This window comes from Myripristis murdjan, chromosome 16 (assembly GCF_902150065.1).
Source record: "Myripristis murdjan chromosome 16, fMyrMur1.1, whole genome shotgun sequence".
Taxonomy (NCBI): Eukaryota; Metazoa; Chordata; class Actinopteri; order Holocentriformes; family Holocentridae; genus Myripristis; species Myripristis murdjan.
Window position 1 is genome coordinate 2,054,841 of NC_043995.1, and position 25,188 is coordinate 2,080,028.

At 40.3% G+C, this 25,188-nt stretch overlaps 1 long non-coding RNA gene across 1 annotated transcript; it reads right to left on the reverse strand.

Annotated features, from left to right (window-relative positions):
• Nucleotides 1-9,430: 9,430 nt before the first annotated feature.
• LOC115373490 (uncharacterized) lies at nucleotides 9,431-24,484 on the reverse strand. Its single transcript, XR_003929545.1, has 3 exons — nucleotides 24,406-24,484; nucleotides 10,839-10,964; nucleotides 9,431-10,340 (listed from the first exon to the last, which is right to left on the reverse strand). It is a non-coding gene; the product is annotated as an uncharacterized LOC115373490 (long non-coding RNA).
• Nucleotides 24,485-25,188: the final 704 nt, after the last annotated feature.

Below are 25,188 nucleotides of genomic sequence, written 5' to 3' on the forward strand. Positions count from 1 at the left end.
CTACCAAAGAAAGGGTTTAAAAATGAGTGGAGCAGCTGGACCAAGTAAGAAACCAAAAACTTACCATTTCCAACCGGAATGGGAGGTGGACTTTTTTTTCACAATGTCATGTTCGAAGTGCATTTGTCTGATCTGTCAATCCACCATCTCTATTCCAAAGAGGGGAAATGTGGAGCGGCACTTTCGGACTGTTCATAAAAACTATGACAGACTTTCCTCCGAAAAGCGAGCTGAGAAAGGTAGATCATTTTGACTGGGACATTTTAAAAGTAGCTCACAAGCCGAAAAAGTGTCGGCATCCCTGGTGTATGCCATCTGCAGATGTTATCCATCGGACACTGGGGGACTGGGAACGTTATGGACATGTCACTGCAGTCCTGTGCCAGATATGACTACCACCATCCATAAATCATAACTGTTACATATGACTATAACCTTGAATACTTACAGGCAATTGTAAAAAATGTCAACATGTAACCTCACTTGTGCAATACAAAAGTAAAGTTTGAGTAAAGTTTTGTAATGTTCTGCGATGTGTAACATTTATAAGCTGACACTGTCCCTAACATAAGATAAACTGGTAAAGGTTTATGATTAGAAAATAAAATGCAAAATCTATAATCTATGAGGGTTGCGGCCATGAAAAATTTGCCAAATCTTTTCTGCCAATGCCTAACAGCTTATTTTGCGGTTGCTATTGATGCTTGTTTTGAGCTTCTGGTACCCCCTGTGAGCATGGAGGTACCAGACAAATGCTGGTTGAAGAATGGGATGCCATTCCACAGCAGTGTGTGAGCAGGCTGGTGACCAGCATGAGGAGGAGGTGCCAGGCTGTTGTGGCTGTGTATGGTTCTTCCACACAATACTGAGGCTCCTGTTTGTTAAATGAATAAACTGTTAAATTGCCAATATGTCTTGTTTCTTCAAACTTCAATCATCCAATCCACCAAACACCAAACAAGAGTCAATGGCAGAATAAGCTGTTGGGCATTGGCAGAGAAGATTTGGCAAATTTTTCATGGGTGTAACCCACATACTCAGCTCTCCTGCTCATCCCACAAATGCATGTTCCTTACAAATGTGGCACCATTTAAAAGGGAAATAAACAGGCTTTCCAATGATATAAGATTTATTGCCAAGAAGCATTGTTACAACAAAGAAATAATCTACCAAACACAAATTTCCTTACTTTTAATGTAATGTTTATTATTAAATATTATTATTTGTCTACTTTTGTGTTTACTTGCTTCCTTTGGGTCACGTTTTCAAAAAAAAACATAACGTAATGTGTCACCGCTATGCTGATGACACACAAATCTATCTTCCTGTAACATTCAAAGATTCCTGGTGATCTCAGGGAAAAATGGCATGTTCTTTTAAACTGGATTGATATCCAATAAAGAGATGCAAGCTCCGTGTTTAGCAGACTGTCTAATCCCTCTTTAGTGTGTGAAAATGATGTAAAATAGACTACTCCAATGGTTTGCTCTGCAATTTGTCCAAACATGCACAAACAGCTGCAACTCATTAAAGTTAGACTTTTCTATTTAATTGTCTTTAACCACCCTTGTTCTTACAATTATAAATGGACTTGAAAGATTGCACCTTACTGTAAATGGTTTTCTTAATTCGTTTTTTATCTTATTTTTTATTTCATTGCATTTTGCATGATTTGTGCTTTTAACAACAAGCAAAGTCTTGGGTCGGGTTCAGACACAAAAGACAGAATGCCTGTTGAGTTTGGGTCAGGCTCAGCTTCTATGTTCTCGGGCTTCGGTCCAGTTCTGACAAATACTTGCAGCCCGATCCACACACTATTGTGCATCAGTCAAAATCATTTTTTTCAGCTTTGTGTCGTCACTCGAAATCTTGTTGTTGGCTCTACTATGTCCATCCATTTTGTAACAGGCCAGTCCCAGTGAAGTGGCCATTCTCATGACACAGAAGGAGTTGATGGATCAAAGTTTCTATGACATCTGTATGGCAGAGCAAATACCACTATATGGGTAAGAGCCCAAATTATCACTTCAAGGGTTCTGAATGGGCTAGCTGCAGCTTCAATCTAAAATCTATATTGATAACCACCCTCAAACACCTCCATCTAGGAGCTCCGCCTCTCTACTTCCCATGGCCCTGCCTCATGCCTAAAATTAGATGTTAAGCTGCTCCTATTGATATTTGATAGTATTGAGTCTGTGTTCCTGATAGCCTTTGAATCATTCTTGGAAATCCCTTGCTCCCGCCTTTCTGGCATCTCAACCCCCAATCACTCAACCCTTACCACCACCAGGGCTGAAGAACAACCTGTCCTCTAATTACATTACTCTTTCAATTCCCCTTAATGAAAATAACTAATCTGGACAATAGGAGGAAATTACATTTGAGCAATGGATGACCAGCTCTTTATCCCCCGACTCCCCCACCCTCCGCAAAGCCTCTGCCAGAACATCTGTAAAGATGGATTTTTCTTCACAGATAATTTTCCTAATTAAACTGCACACAAATATTTAATTAAGAGGCAGTGTGGTTTAATTACAGATATTTTTCTTTCCCTCCTCCTCTTACTATCTTTCACTCTTGTCTTTTTTGTCCTCCCTATCTCTCTTTTTCTCCACTCCCCCTGTTCTTGGGAAAGCAGGAGTTAAGCCTTAAGTGCTGTCACGCGGGAAGAGTGTTGTGTTGAAATGAGGGAATATCTATGTAATGAGGGCTGACCTGCTGCCCTCACAGCTCTGTCCTGGTTCATACATCATCACTTCAGTTGTGATGTCCCTTCCTTCCTCTAGATTTCTTCTACCTTACCACTACTGAGTGAAAACCTTTTTTCTCCCAAATTCAACATATCAGGAATTCCCTGTTTTTTCATACATTGTTTTTTCTCTGTTCTCTTTACTTTCTTTCTTTTTTTTCCCTTTTTTTTTTTAACTTTTGCAATACAATTGTATATTTAGGATTCATGTTTTTTTATTTACTCATGTAAGGGGCAAGAAGACATAATAAATGAGTAGAATTTAGGCAGACTATGCAGTTTCAAATGGGAGAGCACTCCACCTTATCATGATATGGTAAAGAATTAGGAATGCCACTCACTTCTCACTTAGAAATGCCTTAGGCATTCTGAACAACTCTTTTACCCTATCATAACCCAAATTTCACTTCATTGCTGGTTTTCATGTGCATTTTACATCAAACATTAGATTCAAGACTGGCATTTAAAAAAGTTACACTAATTCTCTGGGATATTAGTCTTGGCTTGAACCTGAGTGGTTTTATCCCTCCCCAGCCTCATCCTAACATCAATAAACAAAATGCTGTGCTTTCCCATGTGAAACTGAGTCTCATACATTTTATGTTCTCATACAACTAAACTGCAATTACATTTTGAGGGGAATGTATTTTGTCCGATTACGTTTATTTGTAACATATCACAAGAACTAATCACTGAGTCAGAAGTCCGCCATCGGAGGAGGGCAGGCTGGTGGATGGGTCAAACAACTAGCTTTCACCCCAGTGATCCAAGTTCAAGTCTAGCGCCAAGTGAGAGTCATGTTAGTTTGTTTCAAATATTACATGGTGGTTTTATGCCTAAATTTAACCCTTCTCTATCCTTAACCAAATGGTTTTGGTGGCTAGAGGTAACAAAACTGGCTAAAATGCCACCTGACATGTTATGTATATACATTAATTAGAAATGTATTTGTGTTGGAACCAAATGTAATCTGTGACAAAATACATTTCCCCCAAAACGTAATTAAGAATGCAGTTTAGTTGCATGGGAATGTAAAGTAACCTAATGTCTGCAATACAGAAAGAACTGAGCTGAGAAAATGTATGGATAAATGTATTACATTTGTAATAAGATGACAGATGTTATGCCTTTCTGCTGCTCTGTTGAAAAATCAATATAAAAATGGTCATAAAATAAAGGCACTACTATGAAATGTTTCTTGAGTGACATCTAGTGACATCAAGTTAAAACATAGAGAAACAAAATTGCAAGTTTAGTAATTAGAGTGACGATAGCCAAATCTTTCTTCCTTGTTCTTCTTCTCTGTGTGTAACTTCACACCACAGATCTTTGTAGGCCAATATACTGCATGCTACCAGAAAGCAAATAACCAGCTCAGTAAACTGCACACTGTTTAAGCCCGGCCATTAGACTAATCGCCGATGTGACTCCATGAAGCTATCAATGGTAATTACATGATGTTGCAAAGAGATATTGATCTGGCCCAGAGTCTTAAAGGAGCTTGACAGTGGAGACAACTGTCAACACACTGTCATTATGATAGGGTTAAAGGGAAAATGATGCAGATTTTTCCTTGCCCCATAGCACAAAATAGCAGTAATGTATCTGTGGGGGTTGATAGCGTTGTTAATCAATAGCAATGGCTGAACAATTATTTGGCCAACTGTTGAGATTGCAGGCCATACTTGGTTTTGTACTGACTTACATTAATTCTCTACAGCCTTACCCTAATCTTAGCCATAACTAAATTGTGCCTAACCCTAACCCCTAACCTTAACCTAACCCTAGTGCTATCCTTAACCCTAACCTTCACCAATAAGCCAGAATTAGCTCTTTCCCTTGTGAGGACCACCCAAACCATCACACACCACCACATCACATGCCCAACTGAAACACTGACCTGTTGTGGTCAAAAACCCACCACTTGGGCCAGATGAGTAATGGTCCACTTCCACACTTTTACATATTCAATAGCTATGTAGAAAACTCTGTAAAGTAAAGTGGTTTATTAGAGAGATAGAAAGAGAGAGAGAGAGAGAGAGAGAGAGAGAGAGAGAGAGATTTATCCCACTTATAAAACAAAAAAAAGTCCCTCTTTGATTGACAGGGAACCCAACATCTAAATCTGAACTATCAGTGAAAACTGATAACCAGCTAATCAGGAAGAGCCACTCTGCTGAATTTGCAATAAAGCAATAAAACAGCCAAGCACAGCACATATCAGAAATCAGGTCAGGAGGCGTCACCCAACTGCCTATGCTGAATGGAACAGCAACAGATGGAAAAGTTTGAGTTTGAGAGACTCTGTATTAAGGGATAACAAAATATTTACTGTTTTAGCCCAGTGTAAAATTATATGTTTAGATGTCTTTACATCCAGTTAATTGGAACCTACTTTGTTAACCGCAGAGGCAGACCATATAAAGTGGGTGTTTCAACCAAAAATTCAAATAAAAAAAACGGAGGGATTTTGGCTCTATGATGTAAAATCTTTAGCACGCCTGCATGAGTTGCAAAATTGTTTGCTGCAATGTAAAATGTGGCTAAATTGTAGGAAAACAAACATTCAGAATCACTGGAACAGTGCTTTACGGCAAAGCCACAAAGTCCAGGGAGGCTCAGTGTCTCCGCTGGACTTGGCAAGCACTGGTGTCCAGAGGTCTGGATCTGCGGGGCTGTGTTGGTGCACTAACCAGCGCACCACCACAGCTCATCTCTGTGATCTCCATGCAGCAGGTCCTGGAGATCGCTCTCACACATCCTCTTGTGCAGGGAGAAGTAGCTCCTCTCCACCAGCACACAGAGATATGAAGTTAATTAAACTGCCAATCCCGCTGAGGACTGTGACAGCTAGAGAAGAACTGTGCCTGGATTAGAACATAGGAGTGGAGGAGGAGGAGGAGGAGGGCAGGGGGTTAAAACAACCTGCATTATCTTGTTAATTCTATTCACCAGAATATTGGTTGCTGTGCACTGTATGTTTGTTTGAGTATCTGTTGAGGTATTTGATTTGCAGGTTGTGTATTCATGGTGAAGGTGTCAGCTAAATTCACTCCAGCGGTAGGAAACCCTTTCATTGTGGATGTGAAGTAGCCTGAGGGGTGGCAAGGCCATCTATCACTTTGGGCGGCACAGGGCCCATGGGAGGAAACCCCCCCTAAGAGGAAGCTCTGGTCCTGATAGCCTATTAAATTTGCACTTTTTTACTTTCATTACCCTTTTTGTTTGCACTTAATAGTGCTGCCTTTTATCAGCTGCGAACAACAGCATCAGGCAGACTGAAAAGAACTAGCATTTTCCCTCTTTGACCCATGACCCCTTGGGATCTGAGGGAGGTGTGCACACACAAAAATCAATGCTGATAAAAGAAAATGATGAGTGAAACACAGCAAATAAAATCAGTCTTTCAAAATGTCACTCCAGAAACAATGAAACAGTGACTGCTTTCGCAGCACATATTGACAAATGCAGGCGGTCATGTGTGGACGAAAATGTGATAGAGCAGCACTGATGTTAGCGGGGGAAATGTTCACTCTTGGCTCGTTCGATAATGGTGTTTTCCAAAGGCTCCATCAGACCGGTGTGGAGTGGGGAGATGAGGAGGAAATATGCAGAAGCGCTGGGCTAGAGGGAATATTCATTTTCACAAGCAAATGCTTTTGTTGAAATGAAATCAGTGTGATAACTCTATTTCTTGACATAAATTTCTTACTCTGTTGAATCACAGATGATTTGCCCAGCGTCAGACTGTCACTCCACAGTGTTTTCTGTCTGTAACATGATAAAACCGTGCGGGTTCAGGGTTTACCCCTTTTATCAAGAAAAGCTCTGACAAATATTTCCCCATGGTACAGGAATACACAGACTGAAGATGTGCACTACTCAACACTATTCTCTTTGTGGAGAATAGATTATGAATATTTAAATGTAGTCTCAGCATGTAATATAAAACAATTTGCTCTCTTTGCAACCACATCCTTGAGTAAATATTTCTCTTAATTCCTACAATGCAAAAAATTACCAAGCATTTAACTTTCATATTAGGTCTTATTTAAATCTGATTTTTCTTAAAACAAGAATCTACCAGTGGGATGAGAAAATTCCACTTGTTTTTAACACTAATCCACTTGTTTCTACAGTTTTCAAGTGTCATGTTCTTGTTCCGAGAGGCCTGATCTGCCTTCCTCTGCCTTGTTTCAACATATTTATTAGGGATGGGGAAAAAAATCAACTACTAAATCAGCTACAAAATAGTTTTGTTTGATAATTTTTATATCACCATGTTCACCCTGAATCAATACTTTGTCTGTAATTTGAATTAAATTAAACAAAAAACAAAAAACATAAATTAAAAAAATTAAATTCAATTTAAAAATTGTCATTTCATTTCAATGCAATTATTTTATTTTATTTTTTTGAATTACTTGCATTTTTATTTTACTTTTTTTTCTTTTCTTTTAGTTTATTTTTTGTATTTTTACATATTTATTTTTTAAATTATAAAACTAAAAAGTCTAAAATTGCACCATATTGCAATATGGAATCGTAATAATTGCAGAATCACAATACAAATTTCCACCCAAGTGTCATGAGTTGTATTGTAACACAGGGTTCCTTTCAGTTCCCTTCCTTAATATTTATACATTCCAGAAAAATTCTTGGAACATAGGAAACTGCATTATTAACACTGAGTATGAGAGGAGATGGAGAGTTTTTGCAATGTGGTGCTGTGCTCTGACCAGTGCTAGGATTTAATTTAAGAAGCGATTTGGAGTAGGCGAATACAGTATTGATTTTGATCTGTGAGACCGTGCACCAGAGTTGAGTTTAAACTGTTCTTAACTATGGGGCATGGCACATTAATAACTTTATAAGTGTCTCTTACTGAACATAATCTGGAGCATGTTTCTGTGACCACAGATTGCCGACACATACTTTGTTGAAACTCCACATTAAAGTCTGTTTTCGTGAGTCGAACTGGTATGAATAGTAATGTGCACGCTGTCTTTGGAAAATGTAACCAACAAGAGAGGACAAAAGAAGAAATTCCATCCCTGTAGCAATATGCTAATCATCTCCCACTGCTGTAACCTTATCCCCTTCATCCTTCACCATGTCCCCCCGTTTCTTTCTCACTCTCTCTGTCTCTGTTTCTCTCTCCCTCTCTCTGCCTCTCTCTGTGTCTTCAAGGCTTTGGGGAGAGGGAAGTGCACAGCTGCTCCTGCCTCAGCTTCCTCCATATTCAAATGATCTTCCCTGTTGCTTCCTAATTTAAACATAATAGGATTTAAGGCCAGAGGCAGGACAGGGTGTTTGTACAAAGGTGAGCAGTTTGTTTGAGGATGATATACATGCAGCCTCCTGGGCAACATAGCAGTTGTTGTGGCGGCAGGCACGTCTCAGCTCTTGCATGATGACACTGTCCAACATGCCGAGGGAACATGGATACAGGATAATTGATTAGCTCTGACTGCTGTGCGTAGTGTTTGTGGCATATTAGGATGCAAAAAGTTCTTATAAATGCTTCCCACTGCCACTTCGCATTAATGCCGTGTGCATCCGAATGTAAAAAGAGGTTTTGTTTCATTTGACTTTCAAAACGAGTATTAATGACTTCTGCGCTTGGCAAGGATGTTTCATGGAGATCTCTGCATCGGTCGAGAGCTCCAGTGCAATGGCTTAGTCATTCAGGAAAAAAGGTTTTCAGTGGGGGAGAAGTGGGAAGTGCCTTTGTTAAAGGGATAGTTCACCTATTTGGAAAAATGTGTGATTATTTCTCTTCCCCCCAGCTGTTCTGTAGGACAGCAGTGGTGCTTTCTTCCTCTCATTGTTACTGAGTGGTGGATACTGGCTGGATGCTCCAAATGCTAACTGTTAGCCTCCTGCCACTGAGGTGGACTTCCCCCCAGCTAACACTCTTCAAAATAACTGCATTCATCCCCTCAAAGAAGGTTTAATATCAATGTATATGTGTTACTTTCTTAAACTAACATGCACATCTGATTACCAAATGCACACCGGCAATAGTTTTGCTCAAATTAATTTTTTTTTCTGTTATCACCATCCAGAAAGATCAGGTAACTTCTGCATGTCCTGTATCACTGTGCACCAGAGGAGCAGTTGCCACTACAGAGTGATTGACTGAAGCAGATTGTTTTAGTTTGCTATCATATCTTTTCTTCACTGAACACACGTACACATGTTGGAGGACAAAAATAACAACTTTCTGCAAAACATACCAAAAGTTGGCAAGTAATGTGTAGCTTCTTTTTCTCAGCTCCTCTTCATTGCACATGTTCCATAAATCTTTCAGGCAGCTGCCAGCCACCACTGTAACTGAGGACCAGCACAGTCAACATTTTTTACACTGTAAAAATTCTGCTGCACATCACTTTGTTTACTTAACAATTTGAGTGGTATAAGGTGGTCATTTTTAAGGATGTTGGCTGGGTGGACGTCCACCTCAGTGCATTTTAATTCCAGGTCCACCTGGTATTAAAATACGTCTTTGATAATCCAAACACAAGTGGAAGCTGTCAGTCCATCCGTACACACCTGGCATTAACATGCGTATTGAAATGTGTCTCGCCCACCCACTGGTGTTCAGATCTCACTTTTTCTGCTCTATATGCAAGTAAACATGTATCCTTTCAGCGACAGACAAGAGATAGAGAGAGAGCATTAAATGAAATTCATATTTTGCTAGTCCTTCCATGCAAAAAAATAAAAATAAAATCGCATTTAGCAGGAAGTTGGTATTTAACAAAAGGAGATCATTCTTGTGCACTCCAGCCTCATTTTAATGTTACTGTCAGTTACTTGAGGATGCACTGGATTAATCAACCTATAATATTTCTGTGGTATTCCTGTAGTAACTGTAACCCACAGATTCACATGGTCACCTATAATATTCCTGTAGTATTCCTATAGTAACTCTATCATGTCGAGGGTTAGAAAGAATGTGTTTAAATGCGCCAGGTCACAGAATTTAAGAAAGGCAGCCATCTCCGAATTTTATCTGGAAGAAAAACCCCTGTTTATTTTCTATACATATTTTAGAGACCCCCAAAATGTCTTAAATCATGTTTTTAAGGGAGCTCATGTCTTATGAAGGGGAGTTGATTGTCTTCTGGCTCACCTGTCGTTACATTTGTGGGTAGAAAGTTTGTGTTTTTATTCATTAAGCAGCTGTTTATCGCTGACCTGCACTTCAGTTTGCATTTGGCCCGTCAGCTGACAGTGCAGCTGCGCTGGGCAGAGTCAGGTAAGATAATTTCTCTGTTGGAAAAGTGACAGTCTGGTCGGTGTCGGGGGTGTTGGGCTGGACAACACAGAGGAGCTCAGGTTAGTAGGTGATCTTTCAATGCATCCAGCGTCCCAGGCCAGCTAAGAATGTGTCCTGAGATCCGATCACTCAGGATATATTGTGGACAGATTGCTGCTGTATTTAGAGGTGTCAGCTTGTGTTTGGATTTCTCAAGATGGAGGTGGGAACAGCCTCAATGACATGAGGCTAATGGTAATAGGGAAAATGTAGGCATGCAGGGAAATGGTGGAATTTGAAGATACCATCACAATCTGCAACTTTAATCTGGAAAAAAAAAAAAAAAAAAAATCTCAGTATTGGCCTTTAACCAGTTATAATGTTAACTGTTATTACAAACTTATTCCAAAACTTTTCAGGTTTTGTAACAGTAAACATTTTGGGGGCTACAGCATCAGTGGCTATGGTTCTATTGCTTTTTGAACTCAGCTTTGCATGCCTTTTGTCTTGTCTGTTTCTGTGGAGTACGACATTAGCCAACAGAGAAAAGACAAGATCCTAGCCCACTTGACTCCAAGAAGTGTCTTAAATCAGCAGTATGAGGGCCTTTTGGATACCTCACAAACGGCCAAGGGGTTGATGAAGAAGATTGATATTCAATTTGCATAGGGAAAGTGGCTGCTAAGGGGCCAAACACACTTGACTTGCGACAGCATCTCCCAGAACGCTACCCATCCTTGAATGCTCAAAAGATAATGAGAGAAACTAAACTGAAATGTGTGCTAGAGGACTAGTTCAGGTTCAGGTCAGATGAAACAGACAAACCTTCAGTGTGTCCCCTTGGTTGACTGCTGTGGGGGTGTGGATGGGCCGGGGGACGGCAAAGATGGACAATGTCACCAGATTCAGGTTTTCCAGATGTTCGGAGTTGACGTCTGGCCATCTTTGGTTCTAGACAGATGACATAAATAAGTGACTTCTGCTGGAAAGCTTTCCCCTGACACGAGCATAACGCAGAAACTGGTCAGCTTACTTTACATGTCTGTCTTGTGCTGCACTCCGAGACTGTGTGTAAACTACTCTTTGTGTGTGTGTGTGTGTGTGTGTGTGTGGCTAAGCCCCACCCTCAGTGAAACACAGAGAGCACAGCAGTGGTGGGAATTGTCATTTGTTTAGTTCCATTCACCAAAATGACTGGATTGTCCTGTAGTGCTACATGCCTGTGTCCCTTCTGATCACCAAGCCTCAGCATTTCAAGGTGTAACACAAATGCTAAAATGTTAAATCTGTGCATTCAGTTATGACGTTACATGGGGTCCGCATTAGAAAATGATTGGGGAGCTCCACTGGCAATGGTAGAAGAATCACTGAACCTGTTACAGTCTAATTCATTACTTTGTTTTCAAAAGACAGTTAATGTGTCATTATGTCTGTTTCCCAAAGCAGCCACTGTGAATCCTACATCATTTCTCCATGGTATTTAAATGTGTTTTCAAAGTAGATTTCTTTGGAGGACCAAAAAAATACGACAATGAAGCCTTTACTTACAAAATGCTAATTTATCCTCAGTGTGACAGTAAATTACACATTATAATAATCAGAAAACCATGAAACGTATTTTCCCTGAGATCATAATAGACCTTTTTCACAACGGCCAGCATTTTGACATGAATAGCAAGGTAAACACAGGTGTTCCAAATGACACTACTGAAACACCCACTTTACAATGTTCTGCTTCTATGGCTGACAAAATCATGACCATTCATGAACCACAGAACTGATGATTGGCTGTGTAAAGCAAACATTTCCTCAGGGACTGTTTTCTGGTAGAATCAAGTCATAACAGTGCTACTGCTTTTAGGAAAACTAATGTGGATGACTTTATTACAGTGATGGAATACTGGTGTGAAGAAAGATTAAAGTCTCTGAAAGTTCATTTTCATATCATAGTGGAATAAATGAAAACCAACAGCTGCATAAAAGGGAGGAAAAATTTTATCTAAAATGAGTCCTAAAATATGCCTGCTTGCCTTGGAAAAAAGATTAGCAGAAACGTGAGGTTTATGCATTTTGTAGCTATTACATTAAACATGCAAAATTACTGGTACTGACCTTTATATAATAGCATGAGATTAAATATGACTATAGTGGACCTTCAACTAGAAATGGAATTTTTAAACAACAAAGAGCATATCCCCTTATCTGTCATGAGCACTCTTGAGTTCTGCCTGCTGGACTGGAATGGCATAGTTGACCTTTGTGCTGATGTTGTTTAACCGTTGTCCCAGGTCTGTAATTATATTTGATGAGGTCAGTGATGTCGAGTTTGGGCGTCATGTAACAGCCAATCATGTCAGAGCAGAGGAGATCGGAGGCAGGTAATAGTGCAATAACCTCCCCCGCGAGGTAAAGCTGGAAGTGGTCAACAACACGGCCGGTGTAACTGGATGCAACAAATGGAGGAAGAATCATGAGAAAGCAAAATGTCTCACTGCAAAGCTCCCATCTGATTCCACTTCTGAACACTAAAGTGACGTGCTGAACTGAATGTAACATCTTCAGGTTACTCTATCACTGGAAATCTCACACCTATATATAAGGTAAAGAGTATTCAGTTTGTGCTGTTAGGAATGGTATAACTGACACGTGGGCTCCAGCAGCCATCCAGCTGAGGTCCTTTTAAAGGAATAGTTCACCCATTTTGATATTACTGATATTATCACTCCACGTCAGTGGCAGGAGGCTAACAGTTAGCATGTGGAGCATCCAGCCAGTATCCAGCACTCAGTAACAATGAGAGGAAGATAGCACCACCACTGTCCTACAGAACAGCTAGGGGGAAGCGCATTAATATCACATTTTTCAAAATGAGTGAACTATGCCTTTAACCTTCCCTTGGAAGGCTTGAGAGATATAAAATTAAGTCCTGATATTACAACAAACAGCATATCATGAGACACAATGCTAAAACCTCCCATGGGCATCAATCAGGTATGGAGGGGCACTGAGTGTGGTGTGAGCCCTCTTCCCAGTGTGACCACCATGACTTCAGGGTAGGGACTATAGATCAGTATGATCCTCTGGAGCATTATCAATCAATCAATCAATCAAACTTTATTTATAGAGCACTTTTCATGCAAAAGGAGCAGCCCAAAGTGCTTTACATAAAAACACATAAAAACAATCAAAACAATGCAACACATAAAAACAATACAACAAACAATAGACACAGGATATATCCCCCCCTTCTCCCACACATAAATACACACATACACACACACACACACACACACACACACGCACACACACACACACGCACACACACAAATTTAAAAACACTAAGGAATTAAAAAAAAAAAAAAAACTTTAGGGACTGATGCATGTCATTGGTCCATACCAGTTTTGTCAAAGTATCACTGACTGGCCCAAGAGGTGCAGCAATGCTTGTGTAATTCTGTCTCTAAGTCTCACATAATATCTCAGATGCCACTGATTGGATTTTCACAAAAGGGAAATGTTGTGCTCTACTGCTCCATTCTGACATTTTAAAAATTCCTCTGACTACAAAGTTTACTTGTTGTATTTTGTTAAAATGGGAGGAATGATCCATCTCACCACTGCAGTCTTATACTGATCAGCCCAGGATCAGGCACTACAACATTATAATATTCATGTGTCATACGCAATATCTCAGACACCACTGACCTGTTGGTGCATCTCATTGCTGTAATCCAGCATTTAAAATTACACTGATTGTTCCAGGAGGAACTGCAATTAGAGCTGAACATTAGGTGAAATATTTGTAGCTTCAGAGTATTCAGAGTGTATTACTTATTGGACCAAATGGGAACTTTGTGATTTGTGGGGGATGACATGCATTGTTGTATTATAAAGGAGAGCAAAGATAAAAAAATAAATCACCTCATTTTTGATTAATTTTTTATTCTTATATTTCAGGTATCTAAGTTTTATTTAACCAGGGAATGTCAACAGAGCTGTATTCTCATTTCCAGCAACATTGTCTCACTTTCATACGGTTACACATCTTCACACTGGGAGCTGCCCAACACAACCACAGTGCACCTTGACAGTAGCAGCTGAGGGAGGGGAGACTGTTATTTTGCTCACCCACGCTTTCCCTGCGTTGTCAGGGGATTCACAACAGCCACTTGCTTGTCAAACCGTTTCTCTAACCTGTAAGCTCCCACTGTCCCAGAGAACATTCAGGAGCACGTCTGGTGACCTGCACACACTCGTGTAGCACTCTGACCAGACGTCTTGTCAGTCAGCAGTCACCGCTCCAACTGTCCACAGAAACCGAACCCTTTAAAGCCTTTAAGCCCTGGGAGCCCCTCAGCAAAATTCACTTTATTTATTTATTTAGAGGGTATTTATTAATTAATTAATTAATTAATTTACAATTTTTACGGACATTTCATGGTGTTTTTTTGGTGATTTAATCTTAAATACGGTATACTGTATATTTGTAATAGTGTCCTTTATGTATGTATTAATTGAGGTATTTATGATAATTCTCCATTAATCCTTTACTAATTTTCTGTAATTTGAGAAATGTTCTGGTTTTATTATTATTATTATTATTATTATTATTATTATTTTACCAATTTCTTGCTCATTTTCGGGCCATTTCTTCTTAATTTGCCGGCCGCCTTTTCTCTGGTGTTTCTGAAAGACATCAAGTGAATTTGCTCTGCGTTCACAAGCATCTGAACGCACAAACAACAATAACACAAACAAAGATGCAATAGGGATGCGGCGGGGGTTAACTGTTGAATGGATTGCAGGTGGAATAAAGTGCAGGGGACATTCTCCCTCCCCCGTGTCCGCTGCGCACACACACACACACAGACGTGTACGCGCGCGCAGAACCACATGCAAACACGCACACCCGCACACAACCGCGTGAGCCGGGATTCAGAGACACGGGCATATCATGACGCAGACCTTGGTCTTTAACCCAACCTTCCCTGGGCACATCCTCGCCAGAGTGTCGGCCTCTCCAGCTGGCTGGATCCAAGCGGCCGTGACAGCGCAGAGATTTAGAGGATTGTGGGCAAAGAGACGGACACAGGGCTCATTGAAGGAGGAAGATTGGTTCCAACAGGGGTGGAGGTGGGTGGGGATGTCCTCTTTAACCCCTCATGTTCCAGCCTCACTCCGCATACATTTCTGGAGGGCCTGCGTTATTACCCAAAATAAATAAATAAATAAATAAATAAATAAATAAATAAAAATATTGGCAATATTAAAGCCGCCCCAACAAGTGAGAACAGTGTGTAAGAGGACAGCACAGGAGTAAGGGAATGTGATGAGCGGGACTGTAATGGAAGCAAAACCCAACTCTTTTCAGTTAACACACCATTTTATTTGCAAAATAGAGTCCTCCATCTTTTGGGATAAATCTTTGTGCCAAAAATCAACAGTATCCATCATAGCAAGTGGTTTGAATATATGAGGACAGGGTTTTTAGAGGAGAAAATAACAAGCACTGCTCTGAGAAGAAAATGTATTTTTGTTAACAGTGGCTGTAATGCATTAAGATAATGAAGTTGTTACTTGTTATTTCATGTTACTAGACACTACTTCATTACTAAAATCAATATGCACATATGTTGTCTCACTTATTAATATCAACTGAATATTTTTTCTTGGATACCACTTCAAAATAAGATGACCCTTATACAGGGTTTATGAATGGTTTACTATTAGGTTACTGATTAGGTTGTAAACACAATCATTTATAAACCATCATGCACAAGTTATGCATCATGCAGTGATGAAAGCTCACTATTTGGCGAGATCAAGTTACTCCTGCACTGCATCTAGTCTGTTAAATTTCAGCCCTCGCTAGTTGCTTAGCCTGTTTTATCTTGTCCCTTTATCATTCATCAGCCCTTTTTTACCTTTATGCCAAATTGTGAACCTGCACTGATGCATCATGCATAACATGTTTGTAATTGTTTATTAATTATTTATAAAGTGGTAGCTTTATGCTTAGAGGAAGGTATGTATGAAATTAGTGTTGGGAAACATCAGTTCACTAACAGACTGTCTGTTGTCCTTTGATGTATTCTTGTGGCACAGTATGCTGCTTTCTTGGTCATCACTGATTTTAATCTCAATTAGATTTTTCCCTGGTTAAATAAAGGTGAAATAAATAATAAACCCTGGTTAAATCCCCATATCTGGTATCTTCTTTTGCCAGTACACACATAATAACAGTGACACAAACCTGTTGATTTACTTTTATGTGGAAAAAAGTACATTCCATCCCCCTCACCTTTGAAATGACAGCTATGCCCCCTGTTTATGTTGGCCTATGTATGTATGTGTGTGTGTGTGTGTGTGTGTGTGTGTGTGTGTGTGCGCGCGCGCACTCGCTCCTGCAGGAGGATGTTAGGGGCGTTCACTGTTGTATTTTCTAAGACAAGATGCAAAGCAATGAATCTGTTGTTTTTCCAGCTCCTGCAGCACATGACTGCCCCCACTTGTCAGTGAGGTGGTACTGCAGCAGGGAGGCTCACTCTGGTCATCCTCCTGATTTCCACACATCACACGGGGCTTTGTCTCCAGCACCAAGAGCTCAGAATGACAGCAAATGAACTGAGCGGTATGTATACAGCTCAGAGACTGGTTTTGCCAAAGCATGTCCTCTTCCACTGGCTTGTTTTGGAGCACATCTGATCAGAGCACCAATATGCTTTTTATTTTATTTATTTATTTATTGGGAAACGTCTTTATCCTGTTTTTGTGTGAATTTTATGGTAATTTTGTAATTTCATTTTAGATCATTTAAATACTTTTCTTCTCCATCTGAGATTTTTCTGGATTTTTTTCCCTCTTCTTCCAGTAAATGTTTTTACTAATTTTCTGTTCTTTTTTTTTTTTTTTTTTTATACATGTAACTTTTGCTCCTATGTTTTTCTGAGGTGAATTCACTCCGGTTTCAAAGAGTCCGTTCCTTTCACACTGAGGTTTGACCAAAACACGTTGTGTTTTTTTATTTTGTTTTGTTTTGTTTTTTTTGTTTGTTTTTTTGGTCAGTGAAGGAAATCTGATCACCACGGTGCTTTTTGTGAAGCCTCTGCCAGTCAGTTTAGCTCATTTAATACCCAGGTCTCTCTTCCTTTCACAGTCTCAGAACTTTGCCCTCCACCACAGGGTGTTTTCCTCCTGCCCTCTGGTATCTGGCGGTGTGTTTTGCAAAATAGGCTGCGTCCTTTTCTCTCAAAGGTGACTGCAGTAGTTTAGACTCAAGTAGCTTAGACTCATAAAACAGGTATATGTTACACACACACACACACACACACACACACACACACACACATACACACACACATATAATGCTATGAGCTTGTGCTCTGTTTCCTTGCCCTGTCCTTGTTCCCCCATGGATGCTCTGTGGTTGGAGTAATAAGAAACAGAGCATGTACTTGCACCTGGGCAAGTGAGGTGATTTAGGAAAGTGAATCTCACTCTGGATAAGTCTGGTAAAAGGTAAGTCTGTTAAAAAAATCTAAATGGAACGAACACAGTTCCTCTTTCTGTTTAAAGGACTGTGCCAGTGATTTTGCATGTTAAGCATAATATCTACAAAATGTATATACTTCATGTTTCTGCTCATCTTCTCCCAAAGCGTACAGTCATATTTTAGGACTCCAATATCATTGCTCCTAGCTTTTCTCCAGCCATTAGTTTCATTGCTCTACGATATGAAAATGAACTTTCAGAGACTTTGAACTTTATTCACACCAGTATTCCATCACCATAATGAAGTCGTCCACATCAGTTTTCCTAAAAGCTGCAGCACTGTTGTGTTTTCATGACTTGAAATTTGGCGAAGTGAAACATTCCATCTGCCAGGGAAAATTTGGTGTCCACAGTCAATTATCAGTTCCCTGGTTTATGAACTGCAATAGCTTTGTTAGCTACAGAAGCAGAAAATTATATGGTGGCTGTTTCAATCAAAAAAAAAAAAAAAAAAAACTTAAAATGGAAGAATTTTGATTATATGTTGTGAAATCATTAGTATCCCCAGATGACTTTGTTTAAATGTAAAATGGGGGTAAACTGTAGTAAATGGGCCAAAGCATTGAAATCAGCGGGGGGGGCCCTTTAACAAAGGGCATGCTAATGTAAAATTACACAAAATATTTTGACCGCCCATGCTGTGGACATTTTAGTCCGTCAGAGACCATATAATTATTTTGATGATATTTTTGATTGCATGTTACAAAATCTGAAACTGTAATTGTAGTAAAACATTCCAAATACTGTATGGTCCTTTAAGTCTTGTTTTAAGTCTGTATTCCTCTTCATAATGATTGTATCTATCTACTTACCATGGAGTGCAAAATACAGAACCAAACTAAAACTTCACTAAAACTTGCTGGGATCCACAAAAAATTCCAGGGAAAAAGAACAGCAATGACTGAGTGACAAGATATTCTTATTTGGTCACATGTATGCAGGTATAAAGTGTATGTGGTACTGCTGTATGCAGTCGACACTGTTGGCATAATCTGCAGTCTCCTGTCCTTCATGATAACACTGCGTGGCTGTCTTCCTTTCTGACTTTCTGTCTGTCTGCTTGATGCTGTGACTGGCTTATCTCAGATCCCTGACAGCACACATTGCTTTGATCATATACATTATACCTGAAGGCTCAGCCCTCTGCTGTGCCCGGCTTGTTTCTCTAAGTTGAGCACGACAAAAAATAGATGAAACAAATGGTAAAGAAAGGATATTCATCAAAGAGCATGAACACAGCAGAGGCAGAGAGAAAAGACGAGAGGAGGAGTGGAGATTGTAAAAAGTTAAACCTTTACACTCTTGTTGTGGCAGAGAATGGCTTTTCATTTTCATGTTTTTGATCCTCGGTTTTGTCTTACACAGTAGCTAACTTGAAAACAGTTAGGGGGCAGTCATCTTGAATTTGATTCATCTGGAAAAAAAATTCTTTGCCACAACAAATAGGGGTGTAATCTTGTATAGAAGAGGATGATGGGAAACTGCTAAAAGAAGAGCTTCCTCCATGTTTGATTTTCAGCCTGGCGGTTACTGCGATGCTGAAGACTTCTATTGGTCATTGCATTACTACAATTGGTTTGACATTAGCTGTATCATATTATTACACCCAGTTTTCCCATGAGGACTTCAATTTGAATTACAGATTTGGAGGTGCTACTAATGTTCCTCTTTCACTCGTGGCTGGCTGCACGCTAAAACAAACTGAAATGTGCCAGACCATATGGAGAAAAAAAATGACGCTACTGTCATTTAATTAATATTCCCTTATAACAGAGTCAGCCTGGCTTGTGCAGCAGATGTAACCTTGCCATTATCCTTGTCTGGTGGCTAAGGGACGTAAGGTCACTCTGTCACTCAGACCAGAAGGGGCAGCTGCTCCAAAGGAAGGTGGGAAATACAGATTATGGATCTGAGTTTGACAGGTCAAGAAATCCACAGCCTTCAGGAGCAGGAGCTGTCCTGCTCTTGCCATGTAACACCCCTTGACATAAACTAGTAAACACACTCTGCTGTCATTTTTCAAAAGTGACCTCTGGCAAACAGTGACCCCACAGGTCATTTGTATCGCGGCTTATTACAACTGACCTATTGTTAGGTTTTAAAGTTAAGTGACCTCTAGTGGTCCTGTAAAAAACAACACTGTGGTGTCGTGTTAAGGGTGTGGTAGATGTGTCAATCAGCACAACTTTCACTCAGCTGATCAAAGTGCAAATCCAAGTGAGAGCAGTGTTCTTTTGTAGTATTTGGTAACTAGCTAATATTACCAAACGCTAGGTAAGGTTTTGAAACCTTGACCCTGACCTTTTCCTAACCTTAACCACTACAGTAAACCTTTCCCCAACTTTAACAACAACCTTTTCCTTACCTTAACCAACTATTTTTAGTGGCACTCTACCAGAAGCTTATCTGAGTGCGTACCATGCATCAAAGCTGTCTCCTTACCACAGCAGCCTGGGTTCCAATCCGGCTGAATCCGGCACTTAATTGCATATCATCGCCTCTCTCTCCCCTACCTTTCTTGTCTCTCTCTACTGTCACACTAAAGTAGAAATGGCAAAAAAAATAGATCCTCAGTGGCTAAGTTAGTCCTCTAGCATGCAGGCAAGCTTGCATGCTAGAGGACTAACTTGCTTGCTAAGGAAACAGTTCTTTGGTTCATATTAGAGGGTTGGAACTAGCAACCTATGTGGTAGTATGGGCTGGAGGACTTATTGAATTTTCCCATTTCTTTTTGTTTCTGTACACAGTAAATAATAAGGATAATACATGTAATAGTATTTAAATGTTAATTTGATATGCTTTATTCATCCCCAAGCATGATGGATAAAGTGTCAAATTAAATTCCAGTTCGTTTTCAGTAACACAGAGTGCTGGAGTGTGTCTGGGTTACAGTCTATTAAGGCTGTTAACCAATCTGAACCCTGACTCTTTTCAGTTCATACCTGTCTAAAAGAAAAGAAGAAACAACAATGTGTATTTTCCCTAAAATGCAGCACAAGCCTCCCCTGCAAAAAGCCATGAAAATGTTACTATTGCCCCCCAGCAGCCCTTTTTTTTCCTTCATAAAGAACACTGTGGACACGTCCTTTTCACTATTTCCCTACAGTTTCCACCTAGTTAACTCTGTCTGCTGAAATACTCTCTTTGTCCATCAGCCCTTATCTGATCACTAACCCAGTCTCTAACCGTTGCCTCTGGCTACAGTTCAAAGTGTCCTCAACTTCAATTGAGACAGAGAGAGCTCAATGTATTTCAGTGTTTTGATGGCTCTCTAGGGTCAGGGCACTTGTCTGCTCCTTTGTCTCCTCATCTTCCACCAGCAGTGGGTGGTGATATGAGTCATGCCAAAACAAATTCACTGTCATCAGTGGTAGCTTTTTCCGTCCCTCTCAAAATCTACAGTTATCTAGAATTGTCCTCCTGCCATGCAAGGCGTTCACTGTCCCTTGTTTGGAAGCAAAAACACGACTTGTTCGACTAATGTTTTGACTACGCTGTGATCACATTGTCATAGACTCATTAGCAACACTCATTTAATAATCCATGGGCTATGGAGTGCAGATCCTCCCAGAGGAGGGCAGGTTGCTTTGCATAACAGAGCTCTGCTTGTCACTTACAGTATTGTAGATTTCATATGAGGAAGGTTATAGAGAGGTTATCTCGTCTCCAGTGGCTTCAGCTGTTAAGACCTGAAGAAATTCTCCCTGGACATGGATTTGCTTAATGCTGTTGTGACATTACCCTACCTGAGATAGCTATTGCAACAGCTACAGTGCATCCTTGGAGGCTCAGCAAAGAGGTCTTTAAGGACCATACCAGTGATTTTTGCAAATTTAGCCTAATATCTACAAAATGTATATACTTCATCTTTCCGCCAATCTTTTCTCACAGCAAGCAGTCCTGTTTTCTATTTCTTCCCTTTTATCCAGACATTTATTCCACTACAATATGAGAATGAACTTTCAGAGACTTCAAACGTTCTTCACATCAGTATTCCATCACCTTATTGATGTCGTCCACATTAGTTTTGCTAAAAACAGCCGCACTGTCGTGTTTTGAAATTTGAAAATCGAGAGCTTTTGACTATATGTTGTGAAATTTTTAGTACCTCTGTATGATTTGCAAAATGGCTTGTTGCAATTTAAAATGTGGGTAAACGTGACAAACACTCAAAATCACTGGTATGTATCACAATGAGAGATCAATATCAGCGGCATGAAGGGATTTTCCTCAGAATCTATTTGCTTAATACTCTTATTACATACTTGAGATACCTATTGCCTTTGAGTGTCAGCAAAGGGGTGTTAAAATCTATTATGAAGACTGAGAGCTTAACTTGTGTGTGTGCTTGTGTGCTTGTGTGTGTGTGGAACAACCGCAGTTTATTTTGAGGCATGTAGTCTTACATATCACAAAACAACTTCTCACAATGAGAGATCAATATCAGCTGCTGGTAGAGAAGTGAAGAATAAGTGATTTAATGACTTAAGCTAAAAGGTGGCACAACACTTTATGACCTTGAACTCAGCGAGTAAAGAGGGATTTTTAGATGGCCAAGTAGAAAATGCATCTTTTATTCAGGCCGGCGTGTTGTGATAAAGAGTAATGAAAAGAAAAGGTCTCCAATGCTAGATGCTTTCATTTACAGAGATTGAAAATGGTAGTCAGTGGCAACAAGCAGAGGGGACGGGGGTGGGGGGTTGGCAGAAGGCAAGAGGGAGGGCACAACTGTAGGTACACTTCAGTCAATAGGGAATGGCAGACTGGAGAGGAGAAAAGGAGGCGAGGGAGATGAAAAGAGAGGGGTGGAAAGAGCGGGAGAGAGGAGAGGGGAAAGGAAAATCAATAAAGTCATCAAACATGAATTGCACGCTGAAATGACTTCTTAAGTCCCATCAGGAACGCGAGTGGGAGGTGAGATGCAGCAGGGAACCTGGACGCCGACTTCTGAATGTCCTTCAGCTGCACTGACACTCAATCACACTGATCTAACCTCCACTCTATGTTCACCGCCAAGCCAGGCACACTGGAAGGACATCTCTCTGCTCTCTCTTAGACGGCTATTTATCCCAATGCTCTCTCCATCAGTCCCTCGCTCTCCTCCATTCTCTCCTTGCTCGTCCCTCTCTTTCTTCAGTCTTTAACCTTAATCACATGTTACCATGGGTGACACATGTCTGGCATGGAGTGACTAACAAAATAGCCTAGCTAAATTAATTTGACTCAGTTAGCCGTAGGTAGAAGTAAACCTGAGTAAGAAATTAAGGAAAAATGTCTAATTGTAAAAAACAATCCACAACCTTGTTGTTCTGTTTCAAAGCATTGGATTAAGCTAGGTGGCTAGCTTAAATCATGATAGCTCAAGCTAGCTAGCTATATAGTCACAGCTATATCTATCTATATCTATCTATATAGATGGATATAGATCTATATCTATCTATAAGATAAGATAAGATAAGATAAGATATTCCTTTATTAGTCCCACGGTGGGGAAATTTCACATATTACAGCAGCAAAGTGGATAGTGAGATATGAAGCATAATTTACACTATAAACAGTATATACAGATAATAAGTACCAAAGAGCAATATAAACATTATAAACAAGGAATGTAGAAAAATACTATATGAACAATTTAAACAACAGAAGAAAATAACCTAAAACCTGGGGGCCAACACACTCCACCGGAGGTTCAGGGTTAGTGTGAACCCATGAGACTCCACCATCTATCTATCTATATCTATAGATCTATAGATATAGATAGATAGATATATACACACACATAGATAAATATAAATATAGGCATATAGATATATATAGGCAGATAGATACACATATATGGGTAGCTCTAGAATTGGGGTACATTTTGCATTTTGTCTTTTGTCTTTATTGAATCAGTTTTGAATACTAATAGTGGTTACATTAAACTTTACCTAAAGAGTTATATTTGTGATTAAAGTGATTAAAACAATGGAGTAAATGGAATTTGCCATGTTGGAAAAGGAAAAGAGGTAGATGGTAGGAAAGGGATGTTTTCCGTACTCTGATAATCTTTTCTGTGCTGTTCATGAATGGACTCTCCTGCTGCCTGTGTCACTGTGTCTCCTTCCTCTCCATCACGCCGCAGCCTCTCTACAGCTCTTCTCTTGGTTTAGTGTATTGCTTTGAGTATCCAGAGGGCTGTGTGTTTGCTCGAGGGCCAAAGTCATCATTTTTGTTGGAACTGGGTGCGTGCCTTTGGGGTTGTGGGGTGGTGGCGGTGATGGGGCCGGTAGACACCGCTTCACACAAGTGTTGAATACTGACAGGAGCGGTGCCGTTGAAGGGTTCACACTCCAAATGAGGTCGCAGCACCTCGCCATTCAGTTGGCATTCAGACAGCCCTCCTCTCATTCTTATTCAGCCCTCAGCTTTCAGTACAAGCTGCTATTGTTGACCAGCCTAATAGCTTTCTCACAGAGTCTGAGAGACGACTTTGATGAGTCAATAAAAACACTTTGCATAGTCAAACAAGCCAAACCAAAATCTCATCAGGGAAATGTTGTATCGTATTGTGGCAGTTCTCCTATGTGGTGTAAATTCATCTCTTTCTCAAAGTATTGTCTCCAGCGCCCTTTCATTTACCAAGGTCTGGAAACCACAAACTGTTGAGCACAGACTGGCTACATACCGATAACAAGTCTTTGAACGGAGCCACGTCACAAAGATTAACAATTGTCCCTAGAGTGGTATTTAAAGGACAGGCTTGGTGTTTTTCAGTCTACACATATTAAAATGTTGATTCCCATCACTTCTAACTGTACATAGCACAACCTCATTGCTAGCTTTAGTGACAACTCACCAGTTTGCTGCAGCCGCTCTCATGGTTCTGATGTTTTCCCGTGGACTTTTGTGTTTGGACTTTGCTCTCTGTTTGTGACAGTATTTTTCTTGTGTTTTTGGTGTCATGGTTATGCCGTCTCTGTGTCAGTCTCATTTGCCCAGCCCAGTTTCCCACACCTGTCCTGGGTTTGCCTTCATTATCCCTGATTGTCTTGATCCCTCCCTGTGTTTCCTTCAGCCCATCCCATGTTTCCTCTGGTTCCAGCCCCCCCAAGGACACAAGACACACCCGGAGTGTGTCTTGTGTCCTTAGTAGTTTCTTGTGTATTAAAGTCGTGTTTTCAGTTCAGTCTTTGGCTACGTGTACACGTAGTCGGGTATTTTGAGAAACGAATATTTCCCTCCCTCTGTTTTCCAAAATAACATCGTGCACACGGCATCATTTTCAAAAAAGTTTTCGTTTACATCAACCCGCATAAATACGCCGTCGAGCGCCATCATAACCACCCCAAGCCTATGGGCAGTGGTGTAGGAAGAAGGAGAAAGCCATGCCAGCCAATCAGAAGCCAAACCAGACAGCAGTCCGCCCAGGTTGGACCCAAGCCATGCTGGCGGTGACGACAGAAATGCGACTGCCACTGTGAATGCATCCATGATCATCACCATCATAGACATAATATACGTTTATCCTGTCTATGATCACCACAGCCAAATGTAAACATTGCGCACACTTTTGGCGCATAATGTGACGTCGCCTGCCTGAAACTCTGTATTTGTCCGTTTTTCTCAGTTTACATGCAAA